At 39.1% G+C, this 27,641-nt stretch overlaps 2 long non-coding RNA genes across 2 annotated transcripts; both read left to right on the top strand.

Moving 5' to 3' along the window:
- The first annotated feature begins 2,890 nt into the window (after positions 1–2,890).
- On the top strand, positions 2,891–27,135 carry LOC121859810. The gene is made up of 3 exons (XR_006087727.1): positions 2,891–2,991; positions 5,310–5,595; positions 27,005–27,135. It is a non-coding gene; the product is annotated as an uncharacterized LOC121859810 (long non-coding RNA).
- On the top strand, positions 8,319–14,941 carry LOC121859811. The gene is made up of 2 exons (XR_006087728.1): positions 8,319–12,308; positions 13,722–14,941. It is a non-coding gene; the product is annotated as an uncharacterized LOC121859811 (long non-coding RNA).
- Positions 27,136–27,641: the final 506 nt, after the last annotated feature.

A 27,641-nucleotide genomic window follows, 5' to 3' on the forward strand; every position in this document is an offset into this window, starting at 1 on the left:
TTTATAGTAATAATCAATTCCAGTATATTTATATTGTGTACTGAACTGATTTTGATGGTCCTCCACAATAAAACCCAGAACTGTAATGGTTTCTCTTCTTGTTATGGTTGAAATGTCTTAAAGAATGACCATCATAATACTGTACTAGCAGGTTGTGTATGTATAATTATAGGGGTTTTAATGCCATGAGGGATACCTTCATCCAACACCTGGCTGAACATTCAAAATCCTGAAAGGGATGGAAAACATAAACCCGGGACATTTCTTTGTGATGTCACGCACCACCAACACTAGAGGACATAAATACAAGCTCACTAAGTTATCATGCAGAACGAATATATAGAAATGCTTTTACAAAGGGAGGTAGACATATGAAATGGTCTACCAGCCCAAGCTGTGGAACCAAAAACAGTACTAGGCTTCGAAATAACCCTACAAAATTATTAAGAATAATGGAGAGATCTGACGTAGGTCACTGGCCTCCTTCCCCTGGCATGGCCACTTTTAGTGGGTGGCCATTAGGCAAGATAAAACTAATTAGACATAAATGGAAGGCAGTGCTTAGAATAAGCTTGTTATAAATCAATTTTTATGTTTTTATGCAGAATAAAACTTAAAAGAAATTGTTTCACTAGTACTGTTGTTACATTACGTTTATTTAACAACACTAAATGGGATGTTATCACAAATGCAGCCACAAATACACATGTTACAACTTACAAGTGGGAATTTAGGGGAAAATGACTGCATTTAATATATATATATATATATATATATATATATATATATATATATATATATATATATATATATATATATATATATATATATATATAGTAAATCATGTTAATTTGTATGGGTTATCTAAACTATACTAGTTAACCCATAAAAAGTACGTTTTCTATTTTATATTATAGAATCATTTTCTGTAACATTACAGCAGCTGCCAGGTAGATGTTTTGGGTGGACGTTGCAGTTCGTGGTTGTCACTTTCCCTCCCTTCTAACAATCTAATTGAGTTGCTGTCGTGAGGATGAGAGGACGTGCTTCCTGTGTCCTGCTGACTGTTTGGTAATTATGTTTTTTTTTATATAGTAATGAGTTAGATGATATAGTCCACTCCAGCAAAAATCCGACGCCCTTCCATGTAATCTTTCAATTCTTCTTCTTCTGTTTGGTGTGAGGAGGAAGATGTTTGTGGAGGAGGATGTTTTAAACTTCTTAGTTGTGTTGAAGGAGTAACTGAACAGTGAATTGATTAAAGTCAGGAATTGTGTATTATATAATAAACTTCCCTTAAACCTCGAAAAAAGCCCATTTGTTATCTTTCACAAGAAAAATTTACCCCCCATATCTGGACCCCATGTACCTTGGTAATACAGCCCTCAAACGTGAACAAAATACTAAATTTCTTGAGATTGTTGTTGATGGTAAACTAAATTGGAAAAACGGTTGGTTAAGGTGTAGAAGAGGGTGACCACCAGAAGACATTATCCGAATTGGTTATATTTTTTCTATTGTGGGGTACGGGTTGTTGGGTTCACACTCAGGATGGGATGGAGAAAGGAAACTCACAATGTGCTCTCTGTATACATGTTGTGTTGGATGTACAATGCAGCTTGGTGCTGGGAAGGCAGCATGGTTACAAGCGTGATGTAGAGAGAGCTGGTTGGTGAGGGTGCTCAGAGAAGGACCAGCTTGTGGGTCGCCATGCTCGCCGGCGGGAGCGAGGACCGCCAGGCAGGAGGAGGAGGTGTTGCTGGCTGGTTGGTGTAGGTAGAAAAGAGAGAGAGGTCACCACGAGGTCAGGTCTTAAATAGCGGAGGTAGGCGTGGCTTAGTAGTTGACCTCCGTGATGTATGGCGGCGCTGGTTGACCCAGACCACGAGGCATACACTGGGGAATTCGCGGGGTCGGCTACTCAGCGACAACCAGTGTTTGTAGGGGAGAAATCCACTACATTTTTAAACACAAAAATGGAAACGACTAATGCATAGAACCTAATAGAATCTGACTTAACATACTTATAAGTGATATTTCACATAATTTTTTATCAATTTTTGAGGCCATTTGGAGTATAATTGTGTGTAAGTGTTATGTGGCCTTAAAGGAGAAGGTGGGACCCCTGTGTGATGCTGGTGAGAAGGAATTTCATGGTGAGTAATATGGCATTATTTTGACTATCTTTTGACTTATTTTGTTTATTTGTTAATCTAAAACTCATTATTTAGGCGTGGTTTATCTCACTTAATCTCAAATATGATCTTTTATAGGTTAGGTAACGACAAAAAAAAGCGTTTCACCATAAAAATCTAATGTTTTTTTCCTGATCTTTAGATTTCAGGTTTGGTTCTTTAGGTTCCTTTATTATTGTCTTTTGTCTTAGGTTAGGATAGGGTTACACACTGGCGGGGGGCGGTTAGGGTATAAGAATATTTATTTGTACAGTATTTTATTTCTATGAAGACATTATCTCACAGATAGTCTGACATAATGTCGCGCCGCCCTGCCAGCCCGGCCCGGGTGGTTATGATGCTACATAAACCACAGTTACATTTTACTGTGTCTCTGTCAAGTAATCTCGTTCATACATCTGGTTGGGCGCGTGTAGAGATACTTGGACAGTATTTATAAGGCATCTGTACTTGCATGTCAAAGCGGTAATTATTTAAAAAAAAAATCTTGATTATTGTACTGTTGGTCGTGGCTGAAGGTGTTCGGACAGGTATGACTTCGTTGTCAAACAATAACATTATTATTGCTGGTATAAAACTATACTATTAAATAAAACAAATAGTATTTTCTCACGAATATATATTTTTTCTTCGTAGATGTAAAATACTGTATATATAAATATTCCAGGTTGAGGATATAAAAGGCTGAAGAATATGTATGACTTGCTGCGAGGGTTGGGACAGGGAACCAAAATGGCGGACATTTGATATGGATACAACAACTTGACAGTCCCGGAAACAACCTCCTGAGCCGTCGGTAAGACATTTATTAATAATATTATATCAGATATATCAAATTGACAACACCGAGTAGTTGTTGGTATCTCATAAAGGTGATACAAAGTGTAGTTAATGGTTAATTTAGTTCATTGTGTTGGGTCGCCAGGTACAGGTGGCGACATACTGTGATGTATCTTTTTTTATATAAAAATTCATGATACGTCGCCATATTTCTGTTGTCCATCACATTATAAGGTAGAGATACATTGGTAAATTATCGGTAAGTTTGTAGTAGTGTACACAACTCTGTTAGAAAGTAAAAAAAAAAAATTTTCTAGTGTATTTATTTGCGTTTTGACCTTGATTTCCATCGGAAATCCCCCCCCCCTTTTATTTGTTTATTTTTTTTAAGTTATCGGGGGTGTTGGGTGGGGTGTTTTCCGACAAAAATCATGGCTAATAATATATATATATATATATATATATATATATATATATATATATATATATATATATATATATATATATATATATATATATATATATATATATATACCTACCAAAATAACCAGACCTAACATAACCTAACTCTCACCATATGATGGAATCACATTTCTTACCTTATTGGCCTGGTTCTGGTTCGTCGTCGGATTTACTCCAATGCCAACTAGATTGGTCTTGATATTTACATTCGATCTTACACTTAAAACACTTTACTGAGGTCGGGAGAACACCACCAGATCTAAAAAAGTGCTATAGCTTGTGTGTTTGTTATTCTTTCAAAATTGCGCAATTAACTCCATATAATTGAAGTGACACCCATCGCAGACTTCCATGGTCGGAAATGAATTTGAATTTCGAAATATGAGGGACTCAAAATCACAAATGAATCTGATTAGGCAAAAAATACCTGGAATTAAACCACAAATCATTTTAATTGTTGGAAAAAAAAACGCTTTTGATTTGCTGCGATACGTGTATGGAAAGGTCGGGAACGCATGAGCCTGACGATTTATGAAGGGAACATACTGAGTGGGAAGTCAGGTAGGCGATAATGGAAGAAAATATAAAAATATTTGGGATGCACTATCTCCGTTATAATACGTGTGCGACGGTAATGTAATAGAAGAAAATTATCTTAAAATTAGACGTCTTTTTCGAATATGATAATAGATTTGGGGTAGGAAAGTTGTGTGAACTTATACAAAAATACCAAATTATTACTTTCAGACAACAGGGAATCTTAGGAATTTATCTTCGCGGTTAATAGTTTAGACAAGCCTAAGGCACTTCTCTGTGACGTCATAATTTTATAAGACGTTTGTGAGGGAAACGTCGTAGAAGAAAAGCGTCTTAGGATTGTCTAAATTATTGATTGCAAATATAAAATTCCTAAGAATCCCCTGTTTTTCAATGCAGTCCTTAACGTGTTGTGTTCAGCATCATATCACAAGTTATCTATGCTTGTGTAGGAATACGTTGACTAGTTGGCAAGACGTGAAAGTGTTCACCAGAACTGACAGTGAAGAAGAAATACTGTACACTGTGTTTCACTGCAACAACCAATCGTACTTTCATGTGCCACTTCAAGATAGTTGCTTTCATTGGTAGCAGATATCAAAGTTAATTTTCTCTGCCCCAGCTAGGAACTTAGGTAAGGTTGGTTAGGTTTGGTTCTATACATTGTTGTATCATATTTATTATATACTTATCATCCAAAGAACATCTGTGGAAACAATGAACGAAATCAAACAACTTCTTCTGGTGTTAGCCGTCTGCCAACATCTATGGTGCACTAGCAACAACAGTGATTTCTTCCAAAGTAGACACTGACTGGGCAGGGTTTGAAGATGAGGGAAAATGTGGGGTTAAAACACCAAACAAACCTTACTTAACCTAGCAGTCATAATATAGTCCGGGACTAATACCTACTATAGAAAGCTGGTGCTGCTATAGTGTGCTATCTAGTCTAACCTAAACTAACTTAACCTAAATATCTTGTAGACCGCACCCTATAGTAACTCCAAAAAGCTTACCTTATATTTTCAGCATTTAGGTCACAAGGGAAGCTTGAATACATCTATATAAAATGCTTGCACTGGGGATAAACCGATACCAAAATTTTTGCACCAACATTCAAGAATTTTTGGCTCAATATTTCTGGTAAAAATTAAATTTTGTTGTGTACAAAGCCCATAGACACTTGGTTTAAGTGTCATATGAACAGGTTTTTCATTGTGTCAGCCAGATATTGGTCAAATAACTGGTGGTTATTCAGCCAGATATTGGTTAAATAAGCCCAGCCTATAATATAATAAGTGTTGTGTATTATATAGTTATTGGTTGTATTTCCAGGAAGCTACAAGGACCAACAACACTGTTGACGTATATGACACCACTGATGAAACACTGCTGACCTGAGGGACAGTATATGATGCCACTGATGAAACACTGCTGACCTGAGGGACAGTATATGACACCACTGATGAAACACTGCTGACCTGAGGGACAGTATATGATGCCACTGATGAAACACTGCTGACCTGAGGGACAGTATATGACACCACTGATGAAACACTGCTGACCTGAGGGACAGACTCATATATGACGCCACTGATGAAACACTGCTGACATGTTGGAGGTGAGACTTACCTACTGTTAATTCACATCATGTTGTTCTTATTAGGTGTACAGCTGAGTCAACTACAGGTTGGGTTTCTCGAATCTGAAATTACCAAATCTGAAATGCTGTGAAATCCGAAAGTCTATTTCATTATACTTAATTTATGGTAGATAATTCTGTACACTGAATATGGTATAGTATATCATAATTTATAGTAGGGTAAGTATGTACTGTATGTGTAATGAAAAGGGGTAAGACACAGGCTGCTTAGTGCCTCAGAGTCAGGCGTCATGGTGATGCCAAACAGATGGTAGTGATTGCTTACCTTTCTGGGTCTTTAGTGTAGTACAGCTTATCATATATTTTATACCCAAAATTATTAAATTATGTTTCATAAAACTACACGCAGAATATACAGTATACTGTATGACCATAATAATGTAAATGAAATATACCGTATGTACTCGTGTGTAGTTCGAGTTTTTAAGACCAAATTTTTAGGCAAAAAAGTTGGGTGTCGTCCTATACATGGGTAATAGTTTTGTTAGGTTGAATCCGTGCATGATGGGAAGGGCGAGGAGCAACTTGAGGAGCAACTTTTAGCTTTAGACTTGAAAAATATTTACCATTTACTGCCAGTAAACAATGGAAATGTAAAATATGTACCAATTAGTAAAGAAAACCTGTGCAGTGCCTTCAGCAGATGAAGCTCACCAACTTACAATAGGCTAACTTGCCTTACAATGTGCTTTCAGTAGTCTATGTTGAAGTTCTTAGCACAGGCTAACTTATCTTATACGGCATCACAGTACCCATTGATCTACAAAAAGTACCGGTAATAAAAACCTTTTTGATATTTCACACTTGATATAGTACCCGGTAATCCACCTCAACCTCATATTGTTTACAACGATCACGACGCACCACCACCATCTGTTGAGTATCAGCTAGACGGTACACGTGTTTTTCGAATCGTTTTCAGTTAAAAAACTGTTACATCACATGTATATTTTACCTTAACTGTGCCTGAATGAATATATTCTCAGAAATAAATAGTAGTTTTGCTGAAACGTGATGTATTTCATTGTAAAATAGGATAAAATACATGACGAAAACAAAAGACTTTCAACTTCTTTCGTTCAAAAGATGTTACCATAATCGCTTTTTGAATGGTTTTCAGTTAAAAAACTGTTATATTACAATAATATTCCCTCCTAATTGACTTGAATAAATAATTGAATGGAAATATACAATATTTTCACTGAAACTACCCGTGTTTCAGTGTAAAGTGTCATAATAATGGTAAACAATTTGCCTTCGGCTCTCGGTGTTTCAGACATGGCGACCCTCAGTTTATAGGACATGAGTGTTTTTAGTGAAGGTTTTGCTGTTACATTGCCCTCAAAAACTTGGGTCGACCTATAAATGAGGCATATAATAAATTAATGATTTCTTGGTCAAAAAATCAGGGTCGACCTATACACGAGGTAGACTTATAAATGAGTATATACGGTATGGGTAAATGAATCTTGTGCATAGACTTAATCCCCATCCTTGCTGGGTGAGCTACTCCATGATACAGGTTCTGTATACAGTACAGGTGTTCAAAAAAATATCCCAAATCCGACCCCTAAAGCCCCAAGCATTTAGGATAAAGGATACCCAACTTGTACTTGTGTTTACATGCAGTTGTGTACAGTACTGTACTACAGTATTTAAAACATTAAATACACTCTACCCATTAGTTTTAATTCACATTTAAATAAAATTTTTCAACAATATGGAGCAGCTTTATTATTTAAGCGTACAGTATTACCCTTATCTTGTGTTTGGGCACATGAGTTCATGATGTAGATTTGGTTCAAATACATCAGAGGCGCTGTACTGTACTATACTGTACTCTACTGTTTTAAATACTGATTAAGGATCTGGATTTGGTATGCAAAATTTTCATTAATTAGTGTTAATTATGACCCTTGAATTAATTAAACAAATTTACAGTAGTGTATTCATCTAAAAGTGGACATTTATGTGAATGTGTTTGTGAGCATGTGTATTTATTTAAGAGAGTTTGTTTGTATATATGTACGTTACTTGTATTTGTTTAAAAGTGTGTGTGTGTTTTGTATAAATGTTTGACTGTTTTAGTGTGAAGGTGTTTGTTTTGTCAAGTAAAACCATACAAGCAGTTGTGTAACACAAGATGTGACACAACAAATCTGAAGATTAGTTATTGCTGAAACTTGTCTCAAAATGACTTAATTTAGATGATAAATAAATATTTACTTTATTTGCCTTAATGGCCACCCACTAGAGGTGGTCAGGGTGAGGAAAGGAGGCCAGTGGTCTATGTAGGATCCTTCCATCGTTCTTGATAGTCTTGTCTTGGGTTATTTTTATTCTGTATGATAAGTTGCCAAGCTTAGAGTCATGTCCCATTATTTTGGTGGTGCATGACATGACCCAGATTCATGTTTTCCATCCTTTTCAAGAGTTTGAATGTCTATGAGTTGTGCCCTGTTGTGTCTTGTCAGAAGGGTTGTTAACCCCAAGGCCCTCAATATATTTGGATAATCAAGATGACATAAATCAAGAATCATCTTAGTCACTGTGTTGAACCTTTCTAAGGACGTTAGGTTTTTCTGGAGGGAGGGTTTCCGTGCCTGTACCGTGTACAGTAATCCAGACTGGGACGTACGTGATATTTGTACAATTGAAGGAGCATTTGCCTGTTAGAAGGTGTGCTTTATAATTCCCAATTGTTGGTTGGCTTTTGTCACTGTTGCCCCCACTTAGACCACTGCCTTCAGTGATTGATCTATCACAATACCAAGATCTTTCACTTTATTGAAAGTATCCAGGAAAGTGTTATTAACAGAATAGTGGGGATTTGGGTTGTATCCTACACACAGTCTTACATTTTGCATTGTTAAAAATATTTTACCAGTCTCAAGACCATTTGAACACCTTGTGAAGGTCTTTTTGCATGGCTGCAAATGGTCATGATTGTTACCTTCTTAAATACAGGTATTTCCATGTCATCTGCAAACTTGACAATATGGCTCTATATATTTTCATCTATATCATTTATGTACAGTAAAACCTCTCTAAGGCAGACTAATTGAGGAAGGGATTATAGGTTGTCCACCTTAGAGTCAATTTTTCCCAAAAGACGCCATTTTAAACAAAAAACAGTACGTACGACACCAACGTCTCCAATTTTTATGAAGGAAATACTATACAAGTTTTCTAATCAAAATTAATTTTAAAAAGTAATGTACACAAAGTACTGTACACTTACTTTTAGTTCACTGATACGGCCATCGGCTTAACCTCACCACCCTTATGGGTACTAAACACTTTCTTAGAGGCGGTGTTTATTGTTTAATTTTTCAGTAATAATGAAAAAAATATGAATGGTGCTTCAGCCTACGGTGAATATACTAAATGTTCAAAAACTTTAATGATATAAAAAAATACAGTAGTACTGTATTTTAGGAAATAACTTTTGCATATTCCACCTGTAGCCATAGTTTTCTTATATATACAGTACCAGGAAATGTGAGGAATATTACTAACAAAACTTACTGTATTGTATTGCCAGAAAAGTAAATAAAAGCCAAATGAAAGTTTAAAACACAGTCTCCTTTGCATACACTCCCTGTTTCACCATAGTAACGAAGATCAGCTGGGACGGTGATTCCCTAGCAACGCGCTCCCCAACACACACACACACACACACACACTGACTGTTTTCCCCTAACTCGTGTAGAAAGAACTGTCAATTCCATATATGTGTTTGCCCTTAGGACAATTATTTCTTTTACATTTTCACATTATGTATGTAGGATGGTGTGTGCGTGTAGTAGAGTAAAAATAAGATGAGGAAAGTTACTTATATCTATCCGAAAATACGAGTTGAAAAACAACCATGTAACACCTCACAGCTTGGCCCAGTAGCCTGGTGGTTACAGTAATGAGTCTAACCTGGCTACAATGCCATAATTAATTACTGTTAAGCACTATTATGTCAGTAAACACTAATAATAATAATAAATCCAGTGAAATATAGCAGGGAGTGAGGAGAGTTACAGACGACACTAACTAGTCACTCACTCGCTTCCTGGCTCCTGTTGCCAGGCTTATGATTGAAATACAGTACGTATAGGAGAAATACATACAGTATCTTGTAGTATAATTTGAAAACAGTGATAAACAAATTATATAAACCATATATTTACCTATGATAACATAATAAGAAACATTGTATCATTACTAGAGTGAGTGAAATATTATTCCCCAAAACAACAGTTGATAACTCTTAGGCACCTGTGTCCCACATGCTGATGTCTTGTTTATTTTAATTTTTTAATTCTTTTGGAGCAAACAATTTTGTCCAGCTCAAGCAATATCCGCCTCAGTTGGGTCCACCTTAACGAGGTTTTACTGTATATCTTAAACAGGATGGATTCAATGGTAGATCCTTGTGCTACACCACTGAGAACCTTCTTCCATTCTGATTGTACACCATTTATGACCACCCTTTGTGTCCTGTGTTTGAATCAGTTGTTAATCCACTTCAAAATTTTGTTTGTGATGCCATGTGGTTGGATTTTAGAGACTACCTGTGAATGTGGGACTTTGTCAAGCGCCCTAGAGAAATCCACTTACACTAGCGGTCAAAAGTTTGCTCGATCCCAAATGAGATAAATTAGCACACCCACATCAGACGATACTCAGGGTAAGTCAGTTCAGAGACTGTTTCACCATGGGAGCAAAATTATGACCAAAACTGTACAACACATCCACTGGTAAGCCTTGATCCATGTAGTCTGTTACCATTTCAAGGAAAATGAAAAAATTTGTTAAGCAGGATATTCTCTCCATGAAACTGTGTGATGCATTGATCAGTCAGGTGTTGGAAGAAGGCATCCCTTAGAGTTTACAGACACAGTGCATATATTGAGTTGACATAAAGCAAGTGTGTGTAGTGGTTGTGGGTCAGAGTTAGTTTTTCCCCAACATGGACCTTGTGACTCCACCTCAGTTGTCAAGAGTACAGTACAGTATATACAGAAGGTTTTTTCTCTGGTGGGTCCTGTCTTGTGTTGTGTGAGGAATGAGTCTTGAAGGAGGTCAAAGAATTCTCCTCCAGTTTGTGTGGTAAGAGTCACCAATCCACTGTCTCATAATGAGAGCTTGTGTTCTGGTTGACTATGGAGTCTGCCACTTCCCCCTGTGAGACCGAGTCAGCCTTATAACACAAACCTACTGTCACCTTGCTTTTGTTTTATGCTTTTAGTTCACATCAAATAGATTCAGATTGTATAATTTTATTTAGCTCATCATTACTGGTTACTGTCAGGTGCTCCTTAACATACAGTACAGTAGTACACCACAGGCCTGTCCTTTCTGAATGGTGGTTGATACCTGGTAGAAAAAATTCACCGTGGAACACATCTTCTTAACCCCAGGACTCTGATGTCTGGCTGTTGTGTGTCCACCTGTGCAGCACCCAATAGTCCAGTCTTATTAACTAGACTTGTGTCATTCCTGTACCAACACCAGTTTCTCTCTGGGTTACTAGTACAATAATACTTAAAGCTACATTAGTGATGAACAACTCTTATACAAAGTACACCACATTTCTTACTCTGTCTTCTCCTGTAATGAAGCTGTATTTGTTTATTTGCTATTGTTCTCTCATGACATGTTGTGTTAGCCCCAGCTGCCACACTATCACTGTGGGTGTTGACGTAACTATTTCCTATAAGTTATTTAATACTTTACACTGATTGTTGATGTCATGTTATTTGTTGCTTTAATTTATCTTGTTCTTTATCAGACTTATCTACTGTTTCATGATCCTCTACACTACAGTCATAATTAAATCTTTAACTTGGTGTGTGTGTTTGCATGTTTGTTTGTTTTTAGTGTACATACAGTAAAAGCATAAAATCATTAACACCTGAGCTGAACTGAGCTGATATTCCAGCCCAGGTGTGCCACAAGAAATATGAAGATTAGTTATCACTGAAACTCAACTCTAAATTAACCCAATATGTATTGTAGCTACATTAGTGTTTCTCAGTCTCATATATATTAATTATCTTTTAAGTTTATTAATAACTTTTAGCTTCATTTTCAAAGCAGTATTACATTGTTTATCAGTTATGATAATTTACAAATACTACTGTTTATTTTACCTTTCTACTTTTATGTTTCACTTCAGTTAATTAAACTACAGCCTGTATTACTAAAGTAGTTTTGAAGGAGATTACAGGGGGTCCCCAGGTTAGGAATGGGTGCCATTCCTGACGACATTCTTAGTCGGATTGCATGCTAGGAGCATACCGTACTTACAGAACAATGTTTAAAATCCCACTATATCATAGCCTAAGTCCTTATATACATCTGAAATCATTTAATTTAAGACAAAAAAGAAATAGATTGACAATACAGTAAATGAAAGTAAAACATGTCATCTGATGAAATATTGTAAATTTCAAGTTTAACACTGTTCATATCGGGCGTTTATAAGTCGGGGACTCCCTGTACTTTGTACAAGTTTTAATTTTTACATAGTAACAATGCAGTACTTTATCTCAAGTAATATTTTCATATACTTTCTCCCCCACTGGCTAAAATGGACCTGAATTGAGCTGGACCTGAATTGAGCTGGACCTGCAGTGAACTAGACCTGAAGTTAACTGGACCGTAATTACTATCTGGTATTTTACTTAATATTTTCTGGTACTTTAAATACTAGAAAGGTTCTACAGACATCCCTCAGTTTATAAAAGTTCTGTTCTTGAGAAACCTTTAGTAAATTACATAAATTTTTCCATAGACTCCCATTATAAAAGCCAAGATACTTTTCTGCGATGAAAATACTTCCCCCAAATGATGTACTTTACACAATGATTATAAGCCACTATAGAAGCTCCTCTACTGATGAATGAGTTATGTTCTTGAGGTTTGTTTGTGAGTCCAACTTTACTCATGTAGATGTACAGTACAGTGGACTGCAAGTTGACCTTTGAAGCTCCAATTTGTTTGTTTAAAACCAGGAGTCGTCTTATACAACGCGTATACAATGTCGATCTCTAAATACGCTACACCACTAGCATCAGAATTTCACTTTGCTGTACCGGCAGGTCTCGGTCACTTAATTTCCAGCACTCGTAAAAAACAAGTTTTACCTAACTAGCATTTATCCAGAAGGGTAACTGTTACTGAACTCGGCTTAAGTTCAGTGTTTACACTAGTCACATTATGGGTGTCCCTACACACACCGACACCTTTCAAAATATTAAAATATCTTTCTGTGTTAGCTGCGATTTCTTACAAACAAACGTTACTGGGGTTGTTACTTGTAATATTTGTTGTTAAATTTAAAAAAAATGCTGCTATTGTATATTGATATAATGCTCCAGGATTTTATAAATGTTTACATGAATGTGGTGTAAAGTTGTTAACAAGACAGGCACCTGGGAACAGCTGGCTGGCCTGCAGCAGCTCGGCAAAGTTGCTAAATACAAAAAAAAAATGTAGAGAAATCCCATTACATATAATACGTTATCTAACATGAGATAATTGTTAACAATGGCTTGGATAAATGCCAAAAAACTGTCACAAGTGGCATTAAAGGTAGACGGCAAAAACAACACTAAATTGGCAACTAGGAGGTCAACATATGAATGACCACTCTCTGTTGTACAGTAATACTGTACATTATGTTCACACAGACTCAAGTGCTAAGTACCATAGAATGTTGATGCACAGCTGACACATAATTAATGGTCACTTTCCTATCTGTGTACAGTACAACTGTTAGTACAGTGTATTTCCATATAGATATTCAGTGAACAAATAATTGATGGGTCTTATCCCACAAAGAGTAGGTTAAGACAATATGAAACTCATCTTAATTGTGAAGTTAAACAGATTATAAGGATCATCAGTTCATTTTCCTTCAGAATTATCAGTGAAAATTATTTTTGGATCACCTGATGATTATCCTCTCTGGCTTATTTAACCTTAAGAAACTTACTTACCCCACCAGTTAGTGTTAAGGTGCTTAATCATCAGGTGATATAAGTTGGGGGCCTAATCTTCAGGTGATCTTTGGTTTCTCTATTAAGCTCCTCAGATCAGCCATCACACCAGACCAGGACCTGTACGAGAGAAGGAACACTGTGGTCTACCTTACAGTATGTTATTGAGTTAGTTACTCTACAGTAGAAGTAAGTGACCACACCAGTACTTAACAGATTATTTAACTATGTTGAGTTTTGGTGTTGCTGTGTTATTTGAACCTTTCTATAGATTTGTAAACTGACTAATGACTTTAGACGGTGTTTAAGATTAGGTTTCTAACAGTTAAAACTGTGGTTAAGTTGTGTGGAAGTGAGACAATGACTTAGCACTATGCTGAAAGTGTTTAAAAGTGAGAAAGTGACTTTTAGTGAAGTTTGTAGAAGTAAGGATATTAGTTAAAAAAAATTGTGTATGGGAGAAAATGACTAATTAACTTCATGAGATTTAGAGTATAGTTTAATTTTTATACAAGAAGTTGGAGGTTCAATACTGTAGGCTTAATACTTTTTAGGGATTAAAATTCTTGCTTTTCCGTGGATCATTTACAGTGAAAGGTACAGTACAGAGTGAGAGAAGGCTGGTTGTATATTAAAGTTGAGAGAGGAAAGGCTGTACTGTACTAAGTTAATGGATAGGGAAGACTGCCGGACATTTGACTGATGAGTATTACAGTAAAGGAGGGAAAGCTGTTGAGTGTATGACTTAAGATAATACAGTACTGAAGTTGTATGAGCAAGAGAAAAGGCTGGTGATGTGAATTAAAACTGTGCTGAAATAATGTATAATTGAGAGAAACTTGACTAGAATGTAAGATTTACTGTACTGAAGCAGATAAAGAGTGAGGGAGGACTGTAGACTAGACTGAAGTTTTATACAAGTGAAGGAGGGATTTGTATTACTTAATCTGCACTGGATTTCTTTCTTTCTTTCGTTTCTTCCACATCCTAGGTTAGGTTTTATTTCATCAGAGCCAACCATAAAGAGAGTCATCTATTAACTGCAGCTGACCCCAACATGAAGGACATTTCATCTATCAACTGGAATCAACTGCATCTGAACCCCTTTCCCCTACCCCTTTAGAGCGGGGGTCAGAAGTCTCTTCTGGGAAGTACCTTACTCTCGGAGCATTATAACTCTGGGTTTATGGCTCGGACATTTCTGTATCTGGGATAAGGAGCTTCCTGGAGGAGGCGACTGGCCCTAGGAGCAGCAATTGCTGTATCTAGGTGTCAGCGTTAGGCTGCTTAGGTTCCCTTTTTTTTTTAAGGATCTTCAGGCGAGCCTCTTCAAGGATACACTGAATCCTAGGACAAGGAGAGCCGGTCCTGAAGAAGATTGGTACCATTTTTTTTATCCTTTTGAGCTGGGGTCAGGGGGCTTCTTCCTAGAGGTGATTGGCTTTTGGACCAGCATGCTTGTTTGTCCAGTGGTTCCAGGAGTCAGGATCCTCTTGGGGGAGAACCTTGGCCCTCGGACCTGGCGTGAGCCAGGTTCAGGGACTCCCCTTTTTTTCTCATCTTAGGCTCTGTCTAAGGTGTCCTCTCAGTTCATAGTGGCTGGGGCACTGAAAACAGTTTGCCTCACCTTATGAATCTGTGAAGGGCACCTAAGACTTCTTCCACAGGAGCTGTTTTATCTCCTGTCTTAGAAATCCATTGATTTCTAAGATCAGAGATAAAAACACACTTGTGTGAAAGAAGTCTTAGGTGTTCTTCACTGATTCATAAGGCGAGATGAACTGTTTTCAGTGCTCCAGTCACTAGGAACCTAGGGAGGTCACCCTAAGGCCAAGCCTAATTCCAAGATGAGGGACTATGTCCCTCAGCCTTAGGGGGGTGGGGGGAGGATTCCACCTCATGGGAAGGGGGGGAGAAGGGACCCACCTCCCCTGGAAGGGGCGGAGGAGGACCCACCCTCCCCCTGGAAGGGGAGAGGGAGGACTCCTCCATCCCCTGGAAGGGGGGGGGAGGAGGCTGACCCCCTCCACCTGGAAGGGGAGAGGGAGGAGGACTCCTCCATCCCCTGGAAGGGGGGGGGAAGAGGCTGACCCCCTCCCCTTGGAAGGAGGACCTCCCCACACAAATTATTTTGTAAAATGGTTTTAAATAAAACTTTAAAATTTCAATATAACTTTTATTTATACTTCCAGTACATGCTATGATTTCCAAGGAGGAGGGGGTTCTCCCCCCTCTCCAAGGAGGAGGGGGTTCTTCCCCCCCCTCTCCAAGGAGGAGGGGGTTCTCCCCCCCCCCTCTCCAAGGAGGAGGGAGTTCTCCCACCCCCCTAAGGCTGAGGGACATAGTCCCTCATCTTGGAATTAGGCTTGGCCTTAGGGTGACCTCCCTAGGTTCCTAGTGACTGGGGCACTGAAAACAGTTCATCTCACCTTATGAATCAGTGAAGAACACCTAAGACTTCTTTCACACTAGTGTGTTTTTATCTCTGATCTTAGAAATCAATGGATTTCTTCTTTCACACTAGTGTGTTTTTATCTCTGATCTTAGAAATCAATGGATTTCTAAGACAGGAGATAAAACAGCTCCTGTGGAAGAAGTCTTAGGTGCCCTTCACTGATTCATAAGGTGAGGCAAACTGTTTTCAGTGCCCCAGCCACTATGAACTGAGAGGACACCTTAGACAGAGCCTAAGATGAGAAAAAAAGGGGAGTCCCTGAACCTGGCTCACGCCAGGTCCGAGGGCCAAGGTTCTCCCCCAAGAGGATCCTGACTCCTGGAACCACTGGACAAACAAGCATGCTGGTCCAAAAGCCAATCACCTCTAGGAAGAAGCCCCCTGACCCCAGCTCAAAAGGATAAAAAAAATGGTACCAATCTTCTTCAGGACCGGCTCTCCTTGTCCTAGGATTCAGTGTATCCTTGAAGAGGCTCGCCTGAAGATCCTTAAAAAAAAAAGGGAACCTAAGCAGCCTAACGCTGACACCTAGATACAGCAATTGCTGCTCCTAGGGCCAGTCGCCTCCTCCAGGAAGCTCCTTATCCCAGATACAGAAATGTCCGAGCCATAAACCCAGAGTTATAATGCTCCGAGAGTAAGGTACTTCCCAGAAGAGACTTCTGACCCCCGCTCTAAAGGGGTAGGGGAAAGGGGTTCAGATGCAGTTGATTCCAGTTGATAGATGAAATGTCCTTCATGTTGGGGTCAGCTGCAGTTGATAGATGAAACTATGGTGGGGTCAGCTGCAGTTAATAGATGACTCTCTTTATGGTTGGCTCTGATGAAATAAAACCTAACCTAGGATGTGGAAGAAACGAAAGAAAGAAAGAAATCCAGTGCAGATTAAGTAATACAAATCCTTCCTTCACTTGTATAAAACTTCAGTCTAGTCTACAGTCCTCCCTCACTCTTTATCTGCTTCAGTACAGTAAATCTTACATTCTAGTCAAGTTTCCCTCAATTATACATTATTTCAGCACAGTTTTAATTCACATCACCAGCCTTTTCTCTTGCTCATACAACTTCAGTACTGTATTATCTTAAGTCATACACTCAACAGCTTCCCTCCTTTACTGTAATACTCGTCAGTCATACGTCCGGCAGTCTTCCCTATCCATTAACTTAGTACAGTACAGCCTTTCCTCTCTCAACCATAATATACAACCAGCCTTCTCTCACTCTGCACTGTACCTTTCACTGTAAATGATCCACGGAAAAGGAAGAATTTTAATCCCTAAAAAATATTACGCCTACAGTATTGACCTCCAACTTCTTGTATAAAAATTAAACTATACTCTAAATCTCATGAAGGTAATTAGTCATTTTCTCCCATACACAATTTTTTAAACTAATATCCTCACTTCTACAAACTTCACTATAAGTCACTTTCTCACTTTTAAACACCTTCAGCATAGTGCTAAGTCATTGTCTCACTTCCACACAACTTAACCACAGTTTTAACTGTTAGAAACCTAATCTTAAACACCGTCTAAAGTCATTAGTCAGTTTACAAATCTATAGAAAGGTTCAAATAACACAGCAACACCAAAACTCAACATAGTTAAATAATCTGTTAAATACTGGTGTGGCCACTTACTTCTACTGTAAAGTAACTAACTCAATAACATACTGCAAGGTAGACTACAGTATTCCTTCTCTCGTCCAGGTCCTGGTCCTGGTCTGGTGTGATGGCTGATCTGAGGAGCTTGATAGAGAAACCAAAGATCACATGAAGATTAGCCCCCAATTAATATCACCTGATGATTAAGCACCTTAACACTAAGTAAGTTAGGTAAGGTTAGGGTGGTTAATCTTAAGGTTAAATAAGCCAGAGGTGATCCAAAAATAATTTTCACTGATAATTCTGAAGGAAAATGAACTGACGATCCTTATAATCTGTTTAACTTCACAATTAAGATGAGTTTCATATTGTCTTAACCTACCCTTTGTGGGATAAGACCCATCAATTATTTGTTCATTGAATTATATGGAAATACACTGTACTAACAGTTGTATACAGATAGGAAAGTGACCATTAATTTTGTGCCAGCTGTGCATCAACATTCTATGGTACTTAGTACTTGAGTCTGTGTGAACATAATGTGCAGTATACTGACTACTGTACAACAGAGATAGTGGTCATTCATATGTTGACCTCCTAGTTGCCAGTTTAGCGTTGTTTACGCCGTCTACCTTTAATGCCACCTGTGACAGTTTTTTTGGCATTTATCAAAGCCATTGTTAACAATTCTCGTGTTAGATAACGTCTTATATGTAATGGTATTTCTCCAGATTTTTTTGTATTTAGCAATTTTGCCGATAAATCTAGTGACATTCACTGACCGAGCTGCTGCAGCCCAGCCAGCTGTTCCCAGGTGCCTGTCTTGTTAACAACTTTACACCACATTCATGTAAACATTTATAAATATGCTGGAGCATTATATCAATATACAATAACGGCATTTTTTTTTTAAATTTAACAACAAATATTACAAGTTATTGCCCCAGTAACGTTTGTTTGTAAAAAATCGCAGTTAACATCGAAAGATATTTTGAAAGGTGTCGGTGTGTGTAGGGACACCCATAATGTGACTAGTGTAAACACTAAACTTAAGCAGAGTTCAGTAACATTTACTCTTCTGGAAAAATGCTACAGTTAGGTAAAACTTATTTACGAGTGCTGGAAATTATGTGACCGAGACCTGCCGGTACAGCAAAGTGAAAATCTGATGCTAGTGGTGGAGTGTATTTAGAGATCGACATTGTATACCCGTTGTATAAGACGACTCTTAGTTTTAAGAAAACAAATTGGAGCTTCAAAGGTGAACTTACAGGCCACTGTACTGTACATCTACAAGAGTAAAGTTGGACTCACAAACAAACCTCCAGAACATAACTCATTCATCAGTAGAGCTCCTCCTATAGTGGCTTATAATCATTGTGTACAGTACATCATTTGGGGGAAGTATTTTCATCGCAGAAAAGTATCTTGGCTTTTATAATGGGAGTCTATGGAAAAATTTATGTGATTTACTAAAGGTTTCTCAGGAACAAAACTTTTATAAACTGAGGGATATCTGTAGAACCTTTCTAATATTAAAAGTACCAGAAAATATTAAATAAAATACCAGATAGTAATTACAGTCCAGTTCACTGCAGGTCCAGCTCAATTCAGGTCCATTTTAGCCAGTGGGGGAGAAAGTATATGAAAATATTACTTAAGACAAAGTACTGCACTGTTACTATGTAAAAATTAAAACTTGTAGAAAGTACAGGGAGTCCCCGCCGATATGAACGGTGTTAAACATGAAATTTACAATATATCATCAAATGATATTTTTTACTTTCATTTACTGTATTGTCAATCTATTTCGCTTTTGTCTTAAATTAATTGATTTTAGATGTATATAAGGACTTAGGCTGTGATATAGTGTGATTTTAAACATTGTTCTGTAAGTATGGTATGCTCATGGCGCGTGTTCCGACCTAAGTACAAATCCGAAAAAGAATGTCACAAGGAACGGAACCTGTTCGTAAATTGGGGGCCCCCTGTAATCTTCTTCAAAACTACTTTAATAATAATAATTTAATTAACTGAAGTGAAACAAAAAACTATAAAGGTGAAGAAAAAAAAGTAGTATTAGTAAAAGTGCACCAGGCTATACAGTCTACTGTAGGTACACAAAATGAGCACTTCTAGGCATGCAAGACTATATAGCCTTGGTACATAAAATGCACAATTCTGGTACCAAGGACTATATAGTTGGTACACTTCAAGGCTACAATATACAGCTACTCCTCGAATTACGACCTACTGGACATACAACCGCCTCGGTCATACCAAATTTTTTTTCAAATTACATATTTTCGAGTCCCGACTTTAGTGATTGCGCTGTGTACTGACACAATTTTCGTTTGTAATTCCCTTCAAAATGGTTGGCAGAGAGTGTTGTGACGGCACCGAGTGTGAGCTCTTTTAAGACCAGGCGGGCGGGTCGTGTTGCGTCTCTGTAACAAAGCGTGTTCGGCATCCGGGCCTTCGATGTAGAGCGGCAGAAATTGGACAGTGATTACATAAGTTCGTCAAGATCGTCTTAGTGAGGTGAAAGTGTAAATCGATGTCGGACTTTTCATGCTAGACACGATTGTATTTTTGAAAACTCAATTTCCACCGAGTTGGAGGTGCAGCCAGGGTCACAGGCCTATAACCACACAATCACTGCCACATGACAAAGCTTTTATTTTATTTTATTTTTTAGGGTGTTGTGGTCACGGCTGTGATAAAGGCCAACCAGGGAGTGTAGTACTGTGCCTTCAGTTAAATCAGTTCATAGTTGTCATCAGTGAATGCAGAAGAGACTATAATAACTTAAAGTGAATACATATTGGCAATCGAGCTGGTAAGGACAACTGCCAGCCTATTCGTGTCATAGGTGCCACAGAGACTTTAAATTTTATTTTGTTTGTGTGCTTGCTCAAGGACTGAATCTGTGTTTATAATACACCACTCACAGGGAGATACAGTGTACACAGTGATAGTTCATAGTGTCATCAGTGACCGCTGAAGTTGTAAATAACTTAAAGTGAGCGCTCACTAGCAAGCAAGCTGGAAAGGCACCGTGCCAGCTGAAACCAAGTCGTGTCATAGGTGCCACAGAGACTTTAAATCTTATGTTGATTGTGTGCTTTCTCAAGGACTGAAACTGTGCCTACAATACACCATTCACAGGGAGATACAGTGTACGCAGTCGCAGACGACAACTCCATAGGCAACAGAGAGTAGCTAAGTACTTTTTCTCTCTTTATTTTCTTTGAAATAGGTGTAGATTTATACACAGTCTGCACCCCCCCCCCACAACAACAACAACCATGAGTTTGATATGTGATTACTGCAGGGAGACGTCGGATATGGAGGATGCAGGCCTAACTAATGCAGCGTTTAGGAAGTTACTAACTGCCGTAAAGCATGATGGCTGTTGCTGGTATTGCTCTGGCTGCATAGTCAAGGTGAATGAAGCGATTGCAATCCATAAGGGAACGAGTTCTCTAGGGACGAAAATAGATGAAGCAGGAGCCCTGCTGGTTGACAAACTGGAGCAAGTTGAGAAAGAGATCCTTGCTAAGACTGAGGAAGTAGCTAATAGAATGGAGGTGGTTGCTAAGAGGAGCTATGCTGACGTATTAGGAGGGCCACGGGTGGGGGGGGCGGAGAGTAATGCAGAATCAGTACAGGTTCTACAGCAGATTGGGACTCTGAAAAAGTGTGTCGAAGAAATGAAAATTAACGGACCTACTGTTAGGGGAGAGGAGGAACACCAGGAACGGCTCCAGCGCAGGAACAATGTAATAGTTTTTGGAGTCCCAGAGAGCCAGGCAGAGGGAACTGTGAGTAAGGAAACACACGACAAGGTGCTGTTTCAAAATATTTGCACAGAGGTTCTGAAGATTCCAGCAACCCCTCAGGATGTGAGGAGACTGGGACAAAAGCAGGGGGCAAAGCCTCGCCCCCTCAGGATCACACTAGGGAGTGAGGAGGAAAAATGGCAAGTTATCCGGCAGGCAAAAAACTTAGCAAGGAGCGAGGCATTTCGAGATGTATTTATTCACCCAGACCGCACGGTAATGCAGAGGGAACAGCACAAGAAGCTCCTGCTGGACTTGAAGCAGAAGAGGGAGGAGTCGAGAAGGAACGGGGACAGGTGCACATGGGTTATACTCAGGGGGAGGGTAGTGGAAACAAGTGTGCCGACACAGGGCCAGGGGGCAGCAGTGCACCCTCCACCCACTCAACCCCCCACCCGGGAGGCGGCACCGGCTCAGCCTACCGGACAGGAGGGAACGAGCGCCGTGTAAACAATGACATTTTTAACCACACCCTGCAAAATACAGTGTACTTAGCAAATGCTGCAGCTTCTGAGAATGTGGGTGGAGCGGGTTTATTACTAAGAGCAGAGACGTTACCGAGAACAAATTCTGGCTTGAATGTCATGTACACTAATACCACACGTTCCTTGATAAGAGGGAGGAGTTTGAAACACTACTAAGAGTACACCAACCAGATATTGTAGGAGTTGTAGAACTGTTGTACAAGAACAGGAGAATCGACCCAGAGGAATGTGAGTTCAGTATTGCTGGATATGACTCATTTACGAACCTAACTCAAGAATCCTGCAGGAGGGGTGTGGTTATCTACGCTAGGCAAGACCTTAGAGCCAGCCAGGCGAGGGTACAGGGAGAGGATGTTTTTGAAGAGTCCAAGTGGTGTAAAATTAAATTAAAGGGAGGGGACTTACTTATCGTCGGGTGTATCTACAGATCCCCGAACTGTGGCCCACTAAATCAAAGGAACTTAAGAACCTTAATAAACAATGCGGCGATGCTCAACCCCAGCCACCTCCTTATCATGGGGGACTTTAACTATGGCGACATCGACTGGAGAAACGAGTCAACCCCGAATGACTTGAATAATCCTGCTACTCTTTTTGTAGAAACTCTGAGAGATAATTTTCTGTTCCAACATGTGAGAGACCCGACACATTACAGAGGGGAGCAAACACCCAAGCCACTTGACCTCATCATAACAAACGAGGAGGGTATGGTGGCCAAACTGGAACACCTTGCCCCAGTTGGCACCAGTCACCATACAGTGTTGTCATTCAGATTTAACTGTTACCTAGTTCAAGATAAGGCCAGGCCAAGGTGCAAATATTACAAGGGAAATTACAATGGGATGAGGGAAGAGATGAGGGGTATCAACTGGCCTGACTTATTAAGGTACAAGAACGCAGACACTACGCTGAATATCATAACTAGTAAAATGACCCATTTGATCGATAAATATATACCCAAGACCAAACCCAGTGCTTCTAGGAATACGAGGGGATCCCTACACATGAACCATGCGGCGGTCGACAAAATTAAGAAGAAAACCCAGAAATTCAAGACGTGGGTTGGGTCAAACGATGAGCAAGACAGGAGGATGTATGCAAGAGCCAGAAACCAAGCAAAGATAGAGTGTAGGAGGGCTGAAAAGGAGTTCCAAAGGCTGGTTGCACGCGAGGTCAAGTCAAACCCAAAGGCGTTTTACCGCTATGCAAAGTCGAAATTGAAAACGCGAGTAGGAGTATCAGACCTGAGGCTTGAAGATGGTAGTTACGCAGATTCTGACCAGGATAAAGCTGAGGCATTGAACAGCTTCTTTTCCTCAGTGTTCACAAGAGAGGATGCAACTAACCTTCCTGCGTTTGAGGACAGACGGTTCGACACAGCACTGACCCACATTGTGTTCACAGAAGAGGGTATTAGAAATAAACTGTCCAGGCTAAAGGTCCATAAGAGTCCTGGACCTGACATGGTGCATCCTAGAGTGCTAAGGGAGCTGTGCAACGAGCTTGCAGAGCCCCTGAAGATTCTGTTTTGTAAATGCCTGGATGAACAAATGGTCCCCAGTGAATGGAAAGTGGCTTATGTGAGTCCTATCTTCAAGAAGGGCGATAGGCACTCCACGAACAACTATAGACCGGTGAGCCTGACCAGCATAATATGTAAAGTACTTGAGAGTATTATCAGAGATGCAGCGATGGAACATCTACTACGAAACAACCTTGTAAAAGATTGCCAACACGGTTTTATGCCGGGGCGCTCTTGCTTGACACAATTGCTCAAGGTATTGGATATTTGGACCCATATTCTAGAACGGGGTGGTAATATCGACAATATTTACCTAGATTTTGCCAAGGCTTTCGACAGTGTACCCCACGAAAGGCTGAAAATCAAACTGGAAGGGTACGGAATTCGGGGAAATGTCCTAGCGTGGATAGAAGACTTTCTACATGACCGCAAGCAATGTGTGGTGATTAATGGCACGAAATCGTCATCTGTACCTGTAACAAGTGGGGTACCGCAGGGTAGTGTATTGGGCCCGCTGTTGTTTGTTTGTTTCATAAATGATATGCCTGACGTTGTACACTCCTCCATACAAATGTTTGCCGATGACGCCAAGTTATTTCGGGAAATTAAGAACCAAGCGGACTGTGAAGAGCTGCAGAAGGACCTCTGTGGGCTCCAGGAATGGTCGAAGGAATGGCTGCTGAGATTCAATGTCACGAAGTGTAAGAGGATGCACCTGGGGCGTACCAACGGTAAGGAGGCGTACCATATGTCCCAACGGGATGAAGAAAATGTACTAGTTGAGACTGTGTGTGAGAAGGACCTAGGTGTGTATGTTGACAATGAGCTGAAGTTCTCGGGCCATTGTGAGAAGAAGGTAAATCAGGCAAATAAATTATTGGGTCTTATAAGAAGGTCGTTCAGATATCTAGACGGTCCGTCCCTCGTGACGATCTTCAGGAGTGAAGTGCTTCCCCATCTGGAGTACTGTCACCCCATCTGGTCCCCGAGATATGCTAGGGACTGTCAGTTGGTTGAAAATGTTCAAAGGAGGGCCACCAAACTGGTGCCTGCACTTCGGCACCTCAGCTACCCTGAGAGATTGGAGCGCCTGAACTTGCCTAGCTTATACTACAGACGGGCAAGGGGGGACCTAGTTGAGGTTTATAAGCATCTCAGGGGGCACTACTCAGTTGAGTGTCCTTACTTGGAGCTGGCGGACGCTCGCCCCACAAGGGGTCACAGCTCAAGATTGAAGAAGCCGCAAGTCCGGAAAACCGTGAGGGCAAACTTTTTCGGAGTGAGGGTTGTAAACTCTTGGAACAATCTACCAGAGAGTGTTGTGACGGCACCGAGTGTGAGCTCTTTCAAGAGAAGACTTGACCAACACTGGAGCGGGTTCAGGTACATTCAGGAGCCGTGCATGCCCAGTATTTGCCAACAGTGCGTGACAGAGACGTGACCGATCGCCCGGGCGGCTAGCGAGCCGACCTTTTGGTGAAAATATAAAGGAAAAGAGTCGACCGATCGCCCAAGCGGCTAACAAGCCGATCAGTGGCGAAGAGGATAAAAAAAAAAAAAAAAAAAAATGAGTTTTGTGGTGCTGAGAAGAAAAAGAGAAGCCCATTTTAGATTTTCTACGTATCTTCGCATTTTCGACCTGGATTTGGGTCCCTAACCCTCTCGTAAGTCAAGGAGTGGCTGTATAATACAGAACAGTACAATAAAATACAGTATAGTACAGTACAATAAAATATAGTACAGCACAGCATAGTACAATACACTACAATAGAATATAGTACAATACAATATAGTACAGTATAATAAAGTACAGCACAATACAATATACTACAAAACAATATAGAACAGTACAGTATAATATAGTACAGTACAATAGAATATAGTACAGTACAATAGAATATAGTACAGTACAATACAATATAGTACAGTACAATATAGCACAGTACAGTACAATATAGTACAGTATAATATAATACAATACAATATAGTACAATACAGTACAATAAAACACAGTACAGTACATTATAGTACAGTGCAGTACAATACAATATAGTACAGTGCAGTACAATACAATATAGTACAGTACAATACAATATAGTACAGTATGGTACAGTACAATATAATATAGTACAATACAATATAGTACAGTACAGTACAATATAGTACAATACAATACAATATAGTACAGTACAATACAATATAGTACAGTATGGTACAATACAATATAGTACAGTACAGTACAATATAGTACAGTACAATACAATATAGTACAGTACAATACAATATAGTACAGTACAGTACAATATAGTACAGTACAATACAATACAGTACAGTACAATACAATATAGTACAGTACAATACAATATAGTACAGTACAATATAATATAGTAAAGTACAATACAATATACAGTAATATAGTACAGTACAATATATTATAGTAAAGTACAATACAATATACAGTAATATAGTACAGTACAATACAATATAGTACAGTACAATATAATATAGTACAATACAATATAGTACAATACAGTTGTGAAAAACACAAATGTATGAGGCACTCGGTGGAAGCGAGTTAGTGGTCAAGCAAGATGTTTGTTTCAACAGTTGCCAGAGGATATACAGTATAAAACTATAAGTGTGGTGGGATACAGTGTAAACAAACTTTAACCTTGCTTGTGGTCTTGGCACATACATCACTCTTCCACCAGGCACCTCACATTATGTACACATTGAATCATTTTTCATAAATACTTCATGTCAAGTTCTGCAAATTAATTATTTTTCCACTACAACTTAAATGAACTTTGTTAAGTAGTGTTTGGTTAATCCACACAAGCATGATGGTCCATTAAGAGCAGTGTACTGTATACTGAACCTTGTGATTAACACTGCCTTCACTTCCCCAACAGGTGAACCTACAGTACTGTACATTAATTTACATGTACAGGTATCCTCTAACATACTGTATAGCACTAAGGGTTCTAAGTTAAAAAACATATTGAATGGTACAACTCTTGTATTATGTTCTGGGAGGGAAAAATCAGTCAACTGGTGGGTTTTTCACCAATATAATTCTTGTAAAATAATAAATACATTAAACACAACCAACATTCTGCAATAGTGCCAATGCACCACTGGGCTATACTGACCCTGTGACTGAGGGGAATTTGTCAAGTCAAACTGATATTTTTGTAATAATGATTGTTCATTTATTGGACATACTGTAAGTATCTTGGGGGATACCTGTACTTTATTAAAATATATGATGAGCCTATCTGTGTTAAACTGAACCCTGTAAGTTATTAACACACAGTTGCTAACTATTTTAATACCAATGCCAGATAACACTCTCTCTCCTCCTGTACTGTAGTCTTCAATCACTATTACATCAAGGCTTCAGTTCACCTCAAATGGTAACATAATCTGCCAAGAATCAGTAGATAAGTTTTCTTCTGTACAGGAGCCGTGATATAAGGTGCTGTGCTGTGTTGCTGCAGGACCAGACGTCTCCTCCTGTGTCAAGTACAACTTATTACAGAAATATCAAGATACACCATATGTATGGCACTTAGATAAAATACTTAACAATGGTGTGTATGTATGTATGTGACAAGTGTATTAGTGCAGAATTACAAGGAGTTAGTTAATATTTACACCTTCACAACACAAGAGCCAATGTGAACTTGGATGGTAATTTTAATGACTAACGATTTATTTATCCCATACTTTAATGGAAATAATCTTTGGATGTCCTTCCTAAATTATCCTTGGTTTAGTGGACTTACATTGTGTATTTGTAGTACATGATGAACAAATATAAATTTGTATGATGACTTTATTAAACACTAGTTGGTGCACGACCATCCCTTAGGCTACCAGCACCTCTCTGCACAACTAATGCTGGTCCAAGCAAAAGGCACCTCCTAGCAAAATAACCTGATCTCTGAGCTAAGAGGTAAGGGTCATCTGAAGTTCTTTCCTCCAGAGAGAATTCTCTTCCAGTTCTCTGGTCAAAAACTTCCAGATGAGAGATTTGACAGTGAACCTGTGAGGGAGGCCACACATACCCAATGCACATGGTATTTTGAGGTAACAAG

The sequence above is a fragment of the Homarus americanus genome, unplaced genomic scaffold (assembly GCF_018991925.1).
Source record: "Homarus americanus isolate GMGI-L3 unplaced genomic scaffold, GMGI_Hamer_2.0 scaffold18484, whole genome shotgun sequence".
Lineage (NCBI taxonomy): Eukaryota > Metazoa > Arthropoda > Malacostraca > Decapoda > Nephropidae > Homarus > Homarus americanus.